The sequence below is a fragment of the Canis aureus genome, chromosome 11, assembly GCF_053574225.1.
Source record: "Canis aureus isolate CA01 chromosome 11, VMU_Caureus_v.1.0, whole genome shotgun sequence".
NCBI classification, from domain to species: domain Eukaryota; kingdom Metazoa; phylum Chordata; class Mammalia; order Carnivora; family Canidae; genus Canis; species Canis aureus.
Genome location: NC_135621.1, coordinates 63,198,688 through 63,216,146, shown reverse-complemented (window position 1 = coordinate 63,216,146; position 17,459 = coordinate 63,198,688). Strand labels below are relative to the sequence as shown.

The 17,459-nt window shown below is 39.7% G+C and overlaps 1 long non-coding RNA gene across 37 annotated transcripts in view; it reads left to right on the top strand.

The window, feature by feature from the left end:
- The window catches only part of LOC144324199 (uncharacterized), a 584,277-nt gene that overhangs the window by 132,427 nt on the left and 434,391 nt on the right, over positions 1 to 17,459 (top strand). The window lies entirely within an intron of this gene.

The following is a 17,459-nucleotide window of genomic DNA, read 5'->3' as shown; positions in this document are numbered from 1 at the left end:
ACAGAGACACAGGCAGAGGGAGAAGCAGGCTCCATGCAGGGAGCCCAACGTGGGACTCGATCACGGGTCTCCAGGATCATGCCTTGGGCTGGAGGTGGCGCTAAACTGCTGGGCCACCGGGGCTGCCCTTGAGTTCATTTTCTAACGATGATTTGCTATACAGCCTTGGACAAGCCCACCTAACCTCTCAAGGCTCATATTTTTTAAAAAATGGGAATCATAAAGCCTGCTTGGTTTTCCTTATGGAAGGCTGGTGACATAATGTGAAACCTTTAGCAAATGATAAAATTATATATAAATATTACTTCTTATTACCCTTATCAGGAAAACTGTGAGGATGCTAGATCTGCTTCCATGAGTGCAGAGTCAGTTTATTTGTTTCGAGCTTTAGGTTGTCTGATTTGACATCTTTTTGGCCTGTTCTGATTTTTGCAGGAACTTATCCGTTTATGTTATGCTTCTCTAAATGCATTCTAGTGCTTTAAAAACTGTCTTTTAATAATAACTCACAATGATCAATACATTTTATTTCATCACATAATACCACACACTTAGGTTTCAATTCATAAATACACACACCAAATTACATATCAAAAGAAAAATTTTCACAAAACCAGGTACCTTCGTTATCTGTATACTGATCTCTCCCTTTCTGTTCTGTCTTGTCCAACCATTTCAATAAAAAAATTCTGGTTGCAACCTACTAAATTGATTTCATATTTTACTAAAAGATAATGCCTCATAGATTTAAAAACCCTGTTCTAGAATGCACAAGGAACCATCTCAGAAAACAAGATATGTGTTACAGTGAACTAAAGAAGATATCCAGTTAAAGCTAAATTGAATTCAGTCTTTAAAATTGGAAGTTAGAGGAGGAAGATAAGAGTTCAAATCAGTTTCTGAAGTTTTTTTGGAAAAGGTGTGAATGAATCTGGGCCTTCAGCCCCTGAAGGTACATGGGCTGGTACTTCAGTACCAGGTACATGGTAGATGGTGAATAAAATGAGAATTAATGTAATGGTGTTGGTAGGGAAGAAGGGCAAGTAACAGTATGGTAGGCTGACTATGGCAAAAAGAATGAGTGTTTTGTGGGACAGTAGAATGTTAGAGGAATTGTGGTGAAAAGTTTTGGGAAATATAGTTTGTTAGATAGTAGGGCCAGGTTATGGGCTTGAGTGTCAGACTGAGACAAAACTGCTATGGCATTTTGGCTTGATGTGATAGGGCATGGGATGTTATAGGTAGTCCTTGAATAGGGTTGAAAGCAATATTTTGAAGGCTGGTGTGACAACATTAGGATCAGCATTCCTTCAGGTCAGTGGGATGTGCTTCTTTCTCATTGTTAATGGATATATCCAATATTTCCCCTTATAGTTCAATAAAAATGTGGTAAACTGGAACACAGCAAACTCTTCCTTCCTCCTTCCCTTCTTTCTCCCTTCCTTTGGTACTTTCCATCCACCCTCCCCTCCTCTTTCCCTCCCTTCCTCACTCTCTTTCTTGAAAATTCTACTGACATGATTTATAAGAGAAAGTCTGTTATTTGCCCTTATTTCATATGTTGATAAAGCATCTTTTGGCATATTCCCATTTACAGGTACCTACAAGAGGCGGGGTCTGTGTAATAATGTCCTTTTAGAAAATCACATCAGACCACTTATAGAGGCCTATTAAGATCTCCCTCTAGGGGGCTCTGTGGCTCTTAGATGCCCATCACCCACAACATTGCAATGCCAGTGGCTTCCTTGTGGCTTCCTAAGCAAATGAAAGTTGGGAATATAAAAACCAATGAATTTGCCTAAGAACTTGTCAGGGGAGGGTTTTTTTTTTTTTTTAAAGTTTTTTTAGAAAGAGGTACATGGCATTTCCAATACAAGGCTTTGAAGAACAGCTAGTTCAAGGAGTGGGTAAACCTGGGGTATCTTTCTGTAAGCAGGTCTGTGGTAGTCAGGTCTATAATGACCACAAGATCTCTTACCCCTGGTATAGATGCCATATATATTCTCTCTTCTTGAGCATGGGTAAGATCTGTGAATATAAAAGGATAGCACCATCATAATTAGACTATATGACATTATATGGCAGAGGGGAAGATGTTTACAGATAAATCCAGGTTCCTAACCAGTTGAATTTTACCTAATCAAAAGGCAGATTATCCTGGGTGGGCTGGACCTAAACAAATACATTCTTGAAAAAAGTTGGATACCTTTTATTTGTGTGTGTGTATGCTGGTTTTCAAGGAGAAATGATAATGCTATGTATTGGCTGTGGGGAGGGAACATGGCAAGTATTTGAGGGTGTTTTCTAGGACCTGAGAGTGGTCTGTGACCCACAGCTAGTAAGAAAATGGGGATGAGGTGACTGGTGACTGAATTCTGTCAACAACCATTGAGCTTGGAAGATGACCTTGAGCCTCAGGTAAGATTGTAGCCCAGCTGACATCTTGATTACAGTCTGGTAAGACCATGAGCAGAGGATTCAGTTAACCTGCACCCAGATTTTCTGGTGCAGAGAAACCATGAGACTAGAAACGAGTATTGTCTGGAACTGCTGTGCTCTCTCTAATTTGTTACACAATGTAGAAAACTAGAGCAGAGTCCCAGTGTGACTTTGGTGTGGCTGAACATCCTCGGAAATGTAACAAGATAGGATCCTTTAGCTCTTGGGATTCTTATTGGGGAGATTATGGTGTAGGATTATAAAAAAAAAAAAAACACTTTGATAAAATTCTCAGGAAAGAAATAAGACCCTCAAAAGTCATGCTTAATGATGGTAAGACTTCACTACACCATACGGTTTTTGTTTTCTGGGTGGAGCATGCAAGTTGGGGGCCAGAGCTGAATTGCTCCAGAAGTTAGGGAGCTAGAGAGCTGCCCCCTTTCCACTTTCTTTTTTACTGGTGCGTGGTCTTTCTCCTAAATGAGTGGTGAACTCTTGTTTCTTGGCTTGTTTTAAATGAGAATTTCTAGTTGAAATTTTGATCAACCCACTGAAATTTTAATCACGTGGGTTTGTATCAAATCATTAACTTCTGCTGGGTGTCCAGACATTTGAGATGGCCTTGAAAGTCTCAATAAATGTTGATTCTTTTCCCCTTTCTCTGAAGTAGCAAAATACCATTGGCACCACATGCTTTAGCAATGAAGGCTCTATGTTGCCAGCAAGGCTTCAGTTTGTGAGAAGAAGAATGGGGGGATAGAGTTAATAGGAGAGGATGGCTGTTGCTGAAGGAGAGGGAGAGCAGATGAAGAAGGAGATCTGGGCTTAAGGGAATGGGGGTACATTTGCTATTGGTTTCACCAAACGCCATGATAGAATCAACTACTTTGGAGTCTGAGTCTCTTAACTTTGTAGATTTGATTCACGTCTGAGCTTACTCAGATAATGCTATGGTACAGGACAGACTGTGGGGAATTGGGCTAAAAGGCAAGATTAAGGAGCATATAATCAGTAGCCCAAATATAAAGGAAGAAGAAGGGACTGGTGTTTACAGCCAAGTTTATTTACCACCTGCTTTGGTAGGATGTGACATAACCAACCCAAGCACCAGAGGCTGGGATAATGAAGGAAATGACCAAGGGTTGGAACAGAATACCCTGTTCCTCATATTCCTGTGCAGTGGGGCACTTCTGATGACCTCTGACATGCTGATCTCTAGTGTTTTTACTTTTCAGTCGGTTTGGGGAAGGCATGTTTGAGCTCTGCAGTATAAGCAAGTTCACTCCTCTTCCACTTGCCTTTCTCTTCTCCTCTTGCCTGAAACCGTTTGCTGAGTGACAAATAAATGCAAGTTGTTTTTACAGGTGTAAAACCAACAGATCAAATGCTGGCCTGTGCCTGGGCTTGTGAATGGGGACTGTGTTATGTTTGGAGAATACCACTGCATCATTTACACTTGCAAACCCTTTGTAATCTTAATCTCTTTGTTGCTTTTATGTTATACTGGCCCCCCAAGGTTAAAGAAAGAGATTTAGACCTTAAACACAAATCCAGCCTTCAAGCTCTGGAATTATCTTTGCCTTTAAATGCAGCTGATCAATGCCCATTTCTTTTGAAAATAAAACCCTTTTGAACCTTGAAAGCCTTCCACTGTTGAGCTATGCCTAAGTGCCACATGGGGGAATGGGCAGAAAAGAGCCCATTTTTCCCTTAGTGCTTGCATTAGGGGTCCCAGAGTTCAGTCCAACGCAATCAATTTAATTGGCGCTAGCTCTGGTGACAAATTATGCTGGTTTACACTCCAGTGTAGCAGAGATTCCTCAAATGCAGGGGAAGAAGGGAGATACACTTCTTGGTCTCTACTTAAAGAGGGCAACAGTATTGGAAAAGGAGCACATTTAATTTATCACTGTCAGAGCAGGTGCAAAGTTTAATTCTAACTAAAAGCATTAAACAATTAACCCAGACAGTCAGGCCTTCTGAAAATGCTCAGTAGCAGCGAACACACGGACCAGATTACCAATGGAAACGTCAATGCTTCTCTTTTATTCCGTTGAATATCTTCTTGCACTTCTTCTTTTTTTTTTTTTTAAACAAAGAAAAGTCCCAGAAATACAATAACTTCTCAGGTCTTTTGGTTGATATCTGAATTGAAAGGGCCATAGAGGACACCACCTAGCACTCAAAGATCAACAAATAACTGTCCCTGGAGCCCTAGTTGATTAGCTGTGAGAAGAGAAATAAGAAGACACTTGATTTTGAAGCTCTCATCAACTGATTATCTTGCTTTTTGGTGGTGAGGTATATTACCATGGAATATATATTTTGTTCATTTGAATTGTTCAAATCCAAACAATTACCTGAATCTTAGGACACTGTTTTTTGGGAGGGAGGTGAACAAGGGGGAAGAATTGGAGGAGGAAAAAGATTCAGAGAGCAATGAAATCCAATTATACATAGGGATGAACCTGGCTTCACAGATACTTAATACATTTACTTTTTGTGATTGTCGAGTTGACCAGAGAATCAGTGAATTTTAGAACCTTGGAGAACTTTGAGGCTTAACTTGGGGACTTTTTTATTTTTTATTTTGGTGAAGAGTGTTGAGGCCCAGAGAGGGTATATTTCTACTCCATGTTATGTTATTGCTGCAAAGCTTTCACAACAGTCCAGCTGCTCTGACTCAACTGCAAGCAGTCCAGGGAAGACTGTGGGCTTCAGAGACTGTCAGACCCACATTTGAATTGTGTCTGTGCTTCATACTTGGCATTTAGGGCATCCAGAAACACTGGAGGCTGATGAACTCCTCACATGGTAGTATATGTCACACACTTAGCCTAGTGCATGTCACTGATAGCCCTTATCCCATGTTGGTCTCCTACCTCTCTGGCTCTAGGTGCTCAGACATAATGAGGGGCTATCGGTAAAGTTCCCAGTCCAGTGTCTGGTGCACACATTAGTAGTGTATTTTCAGCTCTTTCATCAACCAGGAGAAAATTGCTTCTTACAATCCAAGTGCTTTGGAAGTTCAGAAGGATTATCATTTTCTGGATTCATTTATTGATTCAAAACTGTGTTACTGAGAGAAGAAGGTAAGATTGAGTTTGTTTTAAAAAAATGTGTAGCTAGAAGAAATTTGGGCTGAGTGAGACCTTACAGATGGTAGACCACCCTCCTCACTTTACAGATGAGGAAACATAGGCCTGGATTGGTTAAACACTTTTACCAAGGGCACAACTAGTTACCATAGGCAGGGCACTTTTGGTGATCTCAGCATCTGAGAGTGCTTAGGTTGGAGTGGAAGGATCTCTTGTCATCTCAGCTACCCCCACCCCAACATTGCAGAGCCTCCTGGCTCCACTGAACACAATTTGAAACCACAGGTGTCAGTTCGGAAATTGTCACAAAGGTATTTTACCTCTTTTTAAAATGTGGAAGTAGGGATCCCTGGGTGGCGCAGCGGTTTGGCACCTGCCTTTGGCCCAGGGCGCGATCCTGGAGACCCGGGATCGAATCCCACATCGGGCTCCCGGTGCATGGAGCCTGCTTCTCCCTCTGCCTGTGTCTCTGCCTCTCTCTCTCTCTCTCTCTCTCTCTCTGTGACTATCATAAACAAATAAAAAATGTGGAAGTATAGTTGATATATAATTAATTTCAGGTGTACAACATAGTGATTCAGCAGTTACGTACATCACAAAATGCTTATTACTACAAATGTAGCTACCATCTGTCACCATACAAAGCTATTACAATATTGACTGTATCCTCTATGCTGTACTTTTTATCTGGTGACTAATTTATCTTATAATGGGAAATTTGTACTTCTTAATCCCCTTCACCTCTTTTGCCCTACCCCTAACCCTCCTCTTTTATGGCAACCATCAATCTGTTCTCTGTACCTATTAGTTTTGTTTGTTTTGTTCTTTAGATTCCACATATAGGTGAAATCATATGGTACTTGTTTTTCTCTGACTTATTTCACTTAACATGATACCCTCTTGGTCCATCCATATTGTTGCGAATGGCAGGATTTCATTCTTCTTAATGATGGAGTAATATTCCGTTGTGTACATATGCCACATATCCATTCATCTGCTGATGGATACTTATGTTCTTTCCATATATTGGTTATGGTAGATAATACTATAATAAGCATGTACATAGATCTTTTGAATTAGTGTTTTTGTTTTCTTTGGGTACATACCCAGAAGTAGAATTGCTGGATCATATGTTACTTCTATTTTTAGTTTTTCTGAGAAACCTCCACACTATTTTCCATAGTGGCTACACTAATTTACATTCCCACCAACAGTGCACCAGGGTTCCTTTTTTACCCCATCCTCACCAAGATATTTTATCTTATATTTTTAATGCTAGCCATTCTGACTGGTGTGAGGTGTATTTCACTGTGGTTTTGATTTGCATTTCCCTGATGTTTAGGACTTAGAGTATCTTTTCTTGTGCCATCTAGATGTCTTCTTTGGAGAAATGTCTGTTCAGTTTCTCTGTCCCTTTTAATCAGATGATGATGATGATGATGATGATGATGATGATTTTTGGTGTTGAGTTGTATGAGTTCTTTATGCATTTTGGATATTAACCTCTTATTGAATGTATCAGTTGAAATCGCTTCTGTTCAGTAGATTGCCTTTTTGTTTTGTCTATGGTTTCCTTTGCTGTGCAAAAAGCTTTTTAGTGTGATGTAGTCCCAATTTTTTATTTTTGCTTTTGTTTCCCTTGCCTGGGGAGACAGATCCAGAAATTGCTAAGGTCATTATCAAAGAGTTTATTGCCTGTATTGTCTTTTAGGGGTTTTATGGTTTCAGGTCTTACACTTAAGTCTTTAATTCATTCTGTGTATGGTGTAAGAAAGTGGTCTAGTTTCATTCTTTTGCATGTAGACTTTAATTGTAAATTAATTGACTTTAAAAGTGTGTGTTTATTTCTGGGTATCTTTAGTTTGTTCCACTGATCTACGTTTCTGTTTTTGTGTTGCTACTGTACTGTTTTAATTACTAGCTTTGCAATATAGTTTGAAATCTGGGATTGTGATACCTATAGCTTTATTCTCAGTTCTCAAGATTGCTTTGGCTATTGGGGATCCTCTGTGGTTTCATACAAATTTTAGGGTTGCTTGTTCTAGTTGTGTTATTTTGATAGAGATTGCACTGGAACTATAGATTGCTTTTGGTAGTATAGACATCTTAATGATATTGGTTCCAGTCCATGAGCATGGTGTATTTTCCCATTTGTGTTATCTTGAATTTCTTTCATTAATGTCGTATGATTTTCAGAGTACAGGTCCTTAACCTCCTTGCTGTTAAATTTATTCCTAGGTTTTTTATTCTTTTTTTTTTTTTTTTAAGATTTATATATTTGAGAGAAAGAGAGAGAGAGAGAGAGAGAGACCGACCATGGAGTGGTGGGGAGACAGTGGAAGGATTTTCAAGCAGATTCTCTGCTGAGCACAGAGCCTGACGTGGGGCTCAATCCCAGGACCTTGAGATCATGACCTGAACAGAAATCAAGAGTTGGCTGCTTAACCGACTGAGTGAGCCACTCAGGTGCCTCGTTAGGTATTTTATTCTTTTTGATATAATTATAAATCATATTTCTTTTTAAATTTCTCTTTCTCCTAGTTCATTGTTAGTGTATATAAACCCAATAGATTTTTGTATGTTGATTTTCTATCCTGCAGCTTGACTATTTGAATTCGTTTATTCAAGTAACTTTTTTGGTGGAGTCTTTAGGGTTTTCTATATGTAATATCATGTCACCTGCAAATAGTGACAGTTTTACTTTTTCAAGGCAATCTACTCTTGGGTAAGCTACCAGATCGTTGTATAGGAGAAAATTAGGGTGCTGAACTAGCATTTTGTATAAGTTCACTACTTTAAACAGGAGATTCCCCTGATCTTATTTTAAACTTCTATAGAATTAGAAAAATATTTCAGAGAAACAAACTAACCAATGATGTATCATTCCATATCCTGTCTCAGTGTCAAATATAGAGTACTGAGCACAAATTTAATTTGAGAAAGTTGACACAGTCTCATGATTGGAAAGGATTCAATGTCTGTGTCTTAATTCTAGTTTGTGCCTCACTTCCATTTTGTGGAAGGATCCGGGATCCTTTTTCTTAGTCGACTAGTGTTGACACAAATATATGCATCTGTGTTGTTTGCAGGATCATAGGATCTTCCTAGAGATAAGCTCTATTGACCTCATATAAGGAGAAGATGCTTATTGAGTACCTACTGCACATATGGTTTCACTTAATCCTTTGTGATTTAGTTACTCTTATCTCTACTTTGGAAATGGGAACAAAAGAGAGGTAATCCCCACAGTCATCAGTAAAAGGAGGAATCAGGATTTGAACCCAGTTCTACCCGAAGCCCATGCTTTTTGTAATCTGCATTACACTGTTTAGTAGTTATGGCCTCATTGGATTTATATTGCCAAAATAGCATGTGACCCAAAATCTTAGGGATCACAAGAATAGAAACTATTCATAGGGTGCATGGGGCCATCAGTTGCTGATTTTTTTTCTTTGAGATCTGTGGTCAATAAGATTTTTTTCTTACAAGTCTGTTTTCATATTATACATTCTTATTACTCAGATGTTCAAAAGGGACCTCCACGCCCTGGTTGCATGTTGCTCTCCAGGAAGAAACATCCAGCTGAGATTTTTTCCCATGGGTTTGTCAACTTTTGGAAGCCCAGCAGCCATTTTTTAAACAACATTCAGTGTTGTGAGGTTTGGAGGGCTAGAAACTAATGAACATCTTTTAGAAAAACACAACCTGATGTAGCACCTGTTCACCCTATGAAGTTGTAAGAGAGCATAGTGAAATGATGGTGTGGTACTCACTCATTTCATTTTCCTGTCAAGGTGAAGAGGAAGTGAGGGCCTAACAATGGTTCAGTTGAGGTCTGGGGCAGGCAGGCCTTCCAAGAGTGGCCAAGAAGTGTGTAATTCAGATGATTAGTCCAACTCATTTTTTATATGTGATTGCAAAATAAGAGACCTTACATGCATATGTCTCATATCCTATTTCTCCATTGTTTGCTTTACTCATTCATCTAGATTTAATTGCCACTTCACAGTAGTCTCCCTGAAATCTTGTTAAATAAATTGCCTATTGCCACTGTAATTTTGGACGTCTTATATAACTTAATAGCATTAACAAGGGCTGTCCTCATCTTGTTGTCCCTTTATTTTGCTCCTCACTGGACCTCTTTGTCTCTATCCATTCTGGTCAGGACAGCCTACATCTACAGCCAAGAGTTTTCAAGAACTCTTTATGAGGGTGAGATAAAGGCTCTTGGGCCTTCTGTAGCCATTCTAGGAAAAGGTATGGGTGCTGTATAGAGAAAATGGTGAAGATCTAGTCTACCTCAATTTGTGTTGTAATATTGCTGAATTAGGTATTTTAATCTTGATGGAAGAGAAGAAAATAAAATTTGGAAGGTTATAGAATAACTTTTCCCTAAATTTAGAATTATGTGTGAGCGTGTGTTTGTGTGTGTGATATGGGTGTGTACATGTTTAAGTTCCCTCTTTATTGCTCTTATCTTTTAAAGCAAACCTTAAAAAAACCACAAAAAACAAAAATACAAATACCAAAATGCATTTCCTTATGGTAGGATAAACATTCAGCTGTGTCATTTGCAAGAACTCAATAACATAAACAAAAATAAACCAAGCAATTTTCATAGCGAGTTTTTGTGTTTAGTATATAGAGTATTTCTGGATTGTCATCAAGCCAGCATTTATGACCACTTTAGAGAAATAAAAATTTTAGTAACAGAAAATTACAACATTGTCCAGCTCTTGATGGGGGGCAAGGAAAGAGAGGAGACTACAAATGATCTGAAGAAATAGAGATACATTTTCCAAGGCATGCAAGGACAGGGTAGAGATTAGAGCTGCCTCATAGAGGCCTGAACCTAACACCAATGTAAGGTTCCTCAGTGTCCAGTCCATCTTCAGAGAGGGCTGGCTCTCAGTGGCTAATGAAGATGGCTCTTCAGTTTTGTTTTAGAACTTATCCTGCCCAGCTGCAAAATAGAAGTTCTCTTGTTCATGTCCTTCCGCTAAGGACTAAATGAAATCAGCTCAAGTTTTTACCATCTTGGAAATAAAATCCATAAAATTTATTTCAGGTCTCATTTGGCATATAATTGTAAAATTTCCTTATAGTTAAAAAAAAAAATCCCTAAAACCTATTCAGTTCAACTCTGGGAAAACATTAGGACAGTGTTAAAGGCACGCTTTTCCTGAGGCCCTGTAGAAGAATGTATCCTTTTCCTTTCAGTGGGGTTCCTCTCCCATTTGCCCTCTATAGACGTTCCATTTCTCCTCAGCACTCTGCATTGAGCCAGCAGTTGCCTAGAGCTGGCTTCAGTTCTGCCCCCATTGTCCACTCTGATTCTGAATCACACACACACAGTGTGGTGACCTCTCAGTCCTATGACCTTTCCAAAGGCCAGGCAAGATATTTCTTGAGCATTAAACCTTCTGATTTGCCCCTGACTCCAGTTCCCTTCAGGGCATTCAAATTCATCATGTCCTCCCTTCCAGATGGCAGTTTTCAAAGCGTGGTCTGAGAGTTCTTCTTTTCTACTGCTCATGTTTCCAATATGATAAGGTCTGTAATTTTGATTCTGGCAGGAATTAATAATCTCCTTGCTATATTCCTAATTAGTTTTTCATTAGAATCACTGTTAGGGTCTATTCATTCCTTTATTCTATGGAGGCTTTTCTCCCCCTCAGGTGACAAGCCAGAGTTGGTGGCAGAGGTATTCCAAGGAGGTTTTAGCTCTATTAAAGGCTCCATGGACATATTTTTTTCTCCATCCAATTAAGAATTTCCCCTAAAACTATCCCAATAGGAAGCAGGTGTTTCGACAGAGCTCTCTGAATAACTCAACTTTTCAAGACCACTGTAGTGTCCTCCTCATTTGGATTTATACTTCCTGGGTTCTAGGCTTTGGAAAACATGTCATCCATGTAGATAGATTATAAAACTGTCTTGGAAAGCTCATTTATCTTCTTGCACAAGTTAACTCCTGTGTAACTTCAAAATGATTGAAATAGTGATAGAAAAACCATATTTTAGGCTTTACCTAAGAAATTTTGACATAAGACTTGCTTACCTCTTGTCTCTGGGTATGCGATAGAGTTAGATGCCTTTGGTCTAGTCAAATTTATAATGACGTCCTTGTTGAAATAGAATAGACCAATGTTAACTTCTGGTCTTTTCAGTTCTAGATTTTTCTCCAAGAGCCATTCCTTCCCTCCAACTGTTCACTGTTTTCATTAACTCCTGCACAGCTCTCAGGTCTAAGAACTTGGGAAGGAATTCCAAGGAAAGGCCTGAGTTGGAGCTTACTCTGTGGTCTGTTACTGAGTTTTTTTCTACTTCTTCCGTGAGGCCTGGCTCCTCAGGGTCAAAGAGAGCAGTTGTAGGTATGGTGGTTTTCTAGACCTGGCTCTTACCTGCATAGGTTAGGCTGGATCAGAGTGAGAATCCAGAAGACTCACACGTTCTTCATCCTTAGAATTGGAACTCAGGAATTTCTGATAGTCTGTGGGAACTGGAGCCCTCTTACCTTTTAATTATGGAACAGTAATTCTTTGGCTGGAGGGATCTGCAAAGATGCTAACCTACTTCTCTAACTCCTAGAAAGCTTAAACCATTTTACTGAGGTGCTTGCTATCTATGTTTAGAGTAAATAGTTAGAGTGGGGCTAAAGTTCTTCTCTACCTGTTCTCCATCCCCAAGCTTAGTATAAAATCCACCAAAGTAAGTCTAAGCCATAAGGTGGAGACATAACGTTGATGCTTGTCACTCCAGCATTCTGCTGGCACATGTCTGGAGAGAGAGTGCTAGCACAGGCATAACTGAGACGGCTTCTGTGGGAGTGTGCACCCTTGACTTGTTAAGATTGATGACAGTATAAATCCCTACAGTCAACACACTCCAGCTCCACTCAGAACTGAAACATTTATTGAGCATCTTCCCATGGGAAGATGGGACTTACGGATGAACAAGACGTCAAAAGTTCCAGAGTAGAGGAGAAATGTACAACCATGAGATCAAGGCCTTGCAGGAGAAGATGGAATCTGGCTATAGCATGCTGCTCCCTGTGTCTGCTAGGTTGAGGAATAACTGTTCAGGGGTCATTTGACTGCAGAGACAGAGACCTTCAGAAAAGCCCAAATGAGAGGTCTATTAGAAAGATGAAGGGACCCCTCACCAAGGCTGCTCTGTATGGTTGTACCAGGTTTGCTTTAGGTAAGGGCTCCTGGCTGAAGGGATGTGTGGTATGAAATTCAGCAGTGCTAAATGCTGGCATGGGACTATAGAGGATGCTCTTCTTCTTCACTTCCATATTTTATTTTTAAAATAATTTCCAATTTAGAGAAAAGTTGTGAGAATAATACACTCATATGCTTTTATCAAGATTCACCAGTTTTTAACATTTTGGCACATGCATTTTGTATCTATTGTAGTGCTTTCTGAATCATTTGAGAGGAGGTGTGTTAATATTTCAATGTATATTCCTTAAGAACAAAGACATTTCTTTATGTAACCAGAATAAAGTGATCAAATAATAGGAAATTTAATAGTAAAATAATGCCTTTATCTAATCTGTAGTCCATATTCTAACTTTGTCAATTTTATCAATGGCATTCTTTATAGCATTATATTTACCTTAAGCACAGGATCCATTCCAGGCTTTTGAATTGAATTTAGTTCCCACATCTCTCTTTTTTTCCCTCTCTCTTTTAAAGATTTCTTTTCTTTATTTATTAGAAAGAGAGAGAGTGCAAGTGTGCATGTGTGCTTGGTGGGGTGGGGGGTGGCAGTGGGAGAGGGAGAGAATCTCAAGCAGATTCCACACAGACCATGGGGCCTGACACGACCCCAAAATCATGACCTAAGTGGAAACCAAAAGTCCAGTGCTCACCCAACTGAGCCACCCAGGTTACCTCCGCTCTTTTTCTCCTCCTTTAATTAAATAGTACTTTGACCTTTCTTTGTCTTTTGTTACACTGACAGTTTTGAAGAATACAGACCAGTTATTTTATAGACCATTTCTCACTGGGTTTATCTGATATTTCCTTATGATTGGATTCAGGTTATGCATTCTTGGCCAGATTCCTATGTAGATGATGTTATGTCCTTCTCAGTGTAACATATTTGGAGACATACGATGTCTGTCTGACCCTTATTGTCGATGTTAATTTTGATAACCTGATCAAGGTAATCTGGTTTCTCCACTGTATGGCTACTGTTTTTACCCTTGTAACTAATAAACCATCTGTGGGAACACATTCTAAGTATGTAAATATCTTGTAACTCATGGAATCTCAACCTCAGGATTTAATGTCCATTGATTGTTCTTGCTCACTGCTAGTTGAATATGATGGTTTTCCAATCTACCACTTTCTCCATATTTACCAGTCACCATTTTATTTTAAGAAAGAGCCCACTATTTCCCCTTACTTATTTATCATCTATTTATAATCAGTGTGGATTCATAGATTTATTCTTTCTTTTTAAAAATTTTTTTAAAGACTTCGTTTATTTATTCATGAGACACACACACACACACACACAGAGAGAGAGAGAGAGAGAGGCAAAGACACAGGCAGAGGGAGAAGCAGGCTCCATGCAGGGAGCCCGACGCAGGACTCGATACTGGGAGTCCAGGATCACACCCTGGGCTGAAGGTAGGCACTAAACCGCTGAGCCACCCAGACTGCCCAGATTCATTCTTTCTTATAGTGGGTTGATAATCTGTTATTTTTAAACTTGATGCTGAAATTATCAGACATTGGTCAGTGGGGAGCTCCTCTAGGCTACTCCTGTGTTTTTTTTTTTTAAGATTTTATTTATTTATTCATGAGAGACAGAGAGAGAGAGAGAGAGAGAGGCAGAGACACAGGCAGAGGGAGAAGCAGGCTCCATGTAGGGAGCCCGATGTGGGACTTGATCCCAGGTCTCCAGGATCATGTCCTGGGCTGCAGGCGGTGCTAAACCGCTGAGCCACCAAGGCTGCCACTCCTGTGTTTTTTGGTCCCGCCACCATTATTTGTTAAAGCACTTCCTTACTTTGTGGAGTAAGAGGATATTCCAGGGTCATCTTGTATCTTCTTTGTCCCCACCGTGTAATCATCCATTTCTCCAAGGAGCTCCTTGATTCCTTTTAGTGGGAAATCGTGGGTTGCCAATTTCATTGTGATCTGATTTATCTTTCTTATGTTTCTTTTTTTGGGGGTGGGGGGGAGAAAAAGAAGATTCCTGTATACTTTCTTTCTTTCCTTCTTTTTCTTTTTGTAAAATATCGTACAGAATGTCTTTCACTTAACAATACATGTTGGAAACCACCCCAAATGGGTTCATATAGATCTTCCTTTTTTGCTTGCTTGTTTTTACTAGTTCCACTAGTTCCACTTAGACTGTGTGTATGAGTTTATTCAACCACTCTCTCTCACATACACACACTCCTTATGTTTTAAAAGTATTTTCTCCTAAATCTTCATTTGTCTTTTCATTTTACTTACAGTGTTTTTTTTCCTAATTGAGCTGCCTTGCCCCAATTAGTCTGTTAAGAGTGAGTGCCTTTTTTCAAATATTCAGAATGGTGCTGTATATGCTGATGTAGCCTGAATCTCAAGAAAGTTGGCTGCAGGAGGAGAAGCTGTGATTCCTGGGAACTGCATGCCTCTAGTGGGGAATGGAGGCCATCAGCACCCCTGTGAACCTTTCTTTCCTAGAGAAGCTTGGGAATTTGGTCAGCTTACTCTGGTGGTCATCTTACTATGCTTGAGAGAGTATCACCAGTTGAGTCCCTCAGCCTTGTTTGTTTTGGGATCTATAAAACAATTGGTGGAGCAAAATGAGCTGGGATGCCTGGGTATAGAATTGTTGGCCTGAAGGGTTGGTAGAGCCTCTAAAGTCTTTCTTTTAAAAAGTATTTTATTTATTTATTCATGAGAGACGCAGAGAAATAGGTAGAGACATAGGCAGAGGGAGAAGCAGACTCCTTGCAGGGAGCCCAATGTGGGACTCGATCCTGGGACCCCAGGATCATGGCCCAAGCCGAAGGCAGATGCTCAACCGCTGAGCCACCCACGCGCCCCGAGCCTCTAAAGTCTTTATGCGGTGCCAGGCACATAATGAGCTCGTACTTCAAACCAGGTATCATTATCATCATTATCATCATCATTTCTGCTTTGATAGAATCCTGTTCATGTTTTTATGTTAACCACTCTTCCCCAGAATCCCCTGCCCCCCATGCATCTTCAGATGACGTGTGTGTGTCCAAGCTGTCACATGTGGGACATTATATGCCTTGTTAAGGAAACTTAGAGTAACTCTTTGTCTCTCGTATTGCTCTCTCCCTGTCCTTTTACTTTTTAATAAAGTAGAAGTCGAATATAGACTCAGGTTTATGGGGGAAAAATCCCTTTTTATTTGGATAATTTGAAGAGTACATAGCAGCTTAGCCAAGACATACCCACTTCCTCCCATAACTCACATGATTATGCTAATTCAGAAGAAATGTGTTGATGCACTATTAAAAAGCATGATCTGTTTTCAGCTTCTGGGTAAAGAGGAGAGCAGCAGCCTTTAGTGGCCGTGTCAGTTTTGCCCGTATTATTATGTGCAGATGTGCCAGCTGCCAGTAGGCATTTTCTCTCTGATAGCGCTAACCACTTAACCGTGGGTCAGCAAGGTGCAGCTCTCAGCCAATAGATCTAATTGCAATCCTTCTATGTTCCCTGTGATTGCAGGTTTCTTCGGCTCTATAAACAAATAGTAATCAACTAAACCTGTTACCTCTGAATAGAGATGTCACGATATGAAATATTAACTGTTCAAAATACAGTAATGATGGTTTAAAACTGTATTTGTTTCTTGCAAATAAAGAAAAAAAGATTTAAAAAAAGAAGGGAAAGTCAGAAGCTCAAGAACTGGAATTCTGAAGGGCCCTCTGGCTCTTTTCCCTCTACATAATGAAAAATTGCATATGTATACGACATGTTTTATGTGGTCAGATACAGCGTAAATATTGTGTACATCTTTTACTGGAGTAACAATGCATTAGCAGCATCACAAATAAGCTCTGCCTCAGCATCTACATTTTTATGACATTTTTATGTTAATGCAAGTCAAACTTATGTTTTGTGATGTATCTAATCCACCCCAAATTAATCCATTTGTATTCCTATAATCCAATCAGCTCCCGCCTCCCCTGCTAAAAAGTTACATGCAAAGTCCAAGGCAGAAATATAGCAGTAAGTCTAGGCCCAGGGAGACTTGGCTTTTAGAAGATGCTTTTCCCTTCTGGCACACGGAGGCAGTATGGGGGCTTTGCATGGATATCTTTGGATGTGGCTGTGGTGGGGGAGGAAAAGATGTGGGAGGGATACTACCTGTGTTGAAGCTACCCGCATTGGTAATATAATGTCTTTGTATTCTTAATTTTGTTGTTTTATTTTATTTTTTGATGCTTTTTGGTTAACTTTTCCATCCATTCAGACTTATGATCTCTGTCATGTTTCCTAATCTGGGTGCCAGGATTCTGTGAAGCACTTACTTTATACTCAGCATTATGCTAAGCCTTTATTGAACATCTGCTGTGCACGATGTATATGCCATATTTATTGAACATCTAATTGTATAGAATATGTATGCCTGAACTGGAGACCAGCTTTTTCCCAGAAGTCCCATTTTGCCTGTATCACCCCACTGAAGATGGAGTATCCATCAGAATTTGTTTGGAAATTTTGGGTTCTGATTGCCTCTTTCTGGTTCTTCTGAGACTGATCTAGAGATGTAGGAATTCCTACATTGACAGAAGCTCTATGGTATAGTGGAAGAAACACCGGGCTACAAATTCTTGAGTCTAGATAGAATGACATAGTGATGGAAAGTCCACGCTTTTCAGTATGCTATCGTAGTGTTCAAATCCCCACCAACTCAGGAATGACTGGGTCTCAG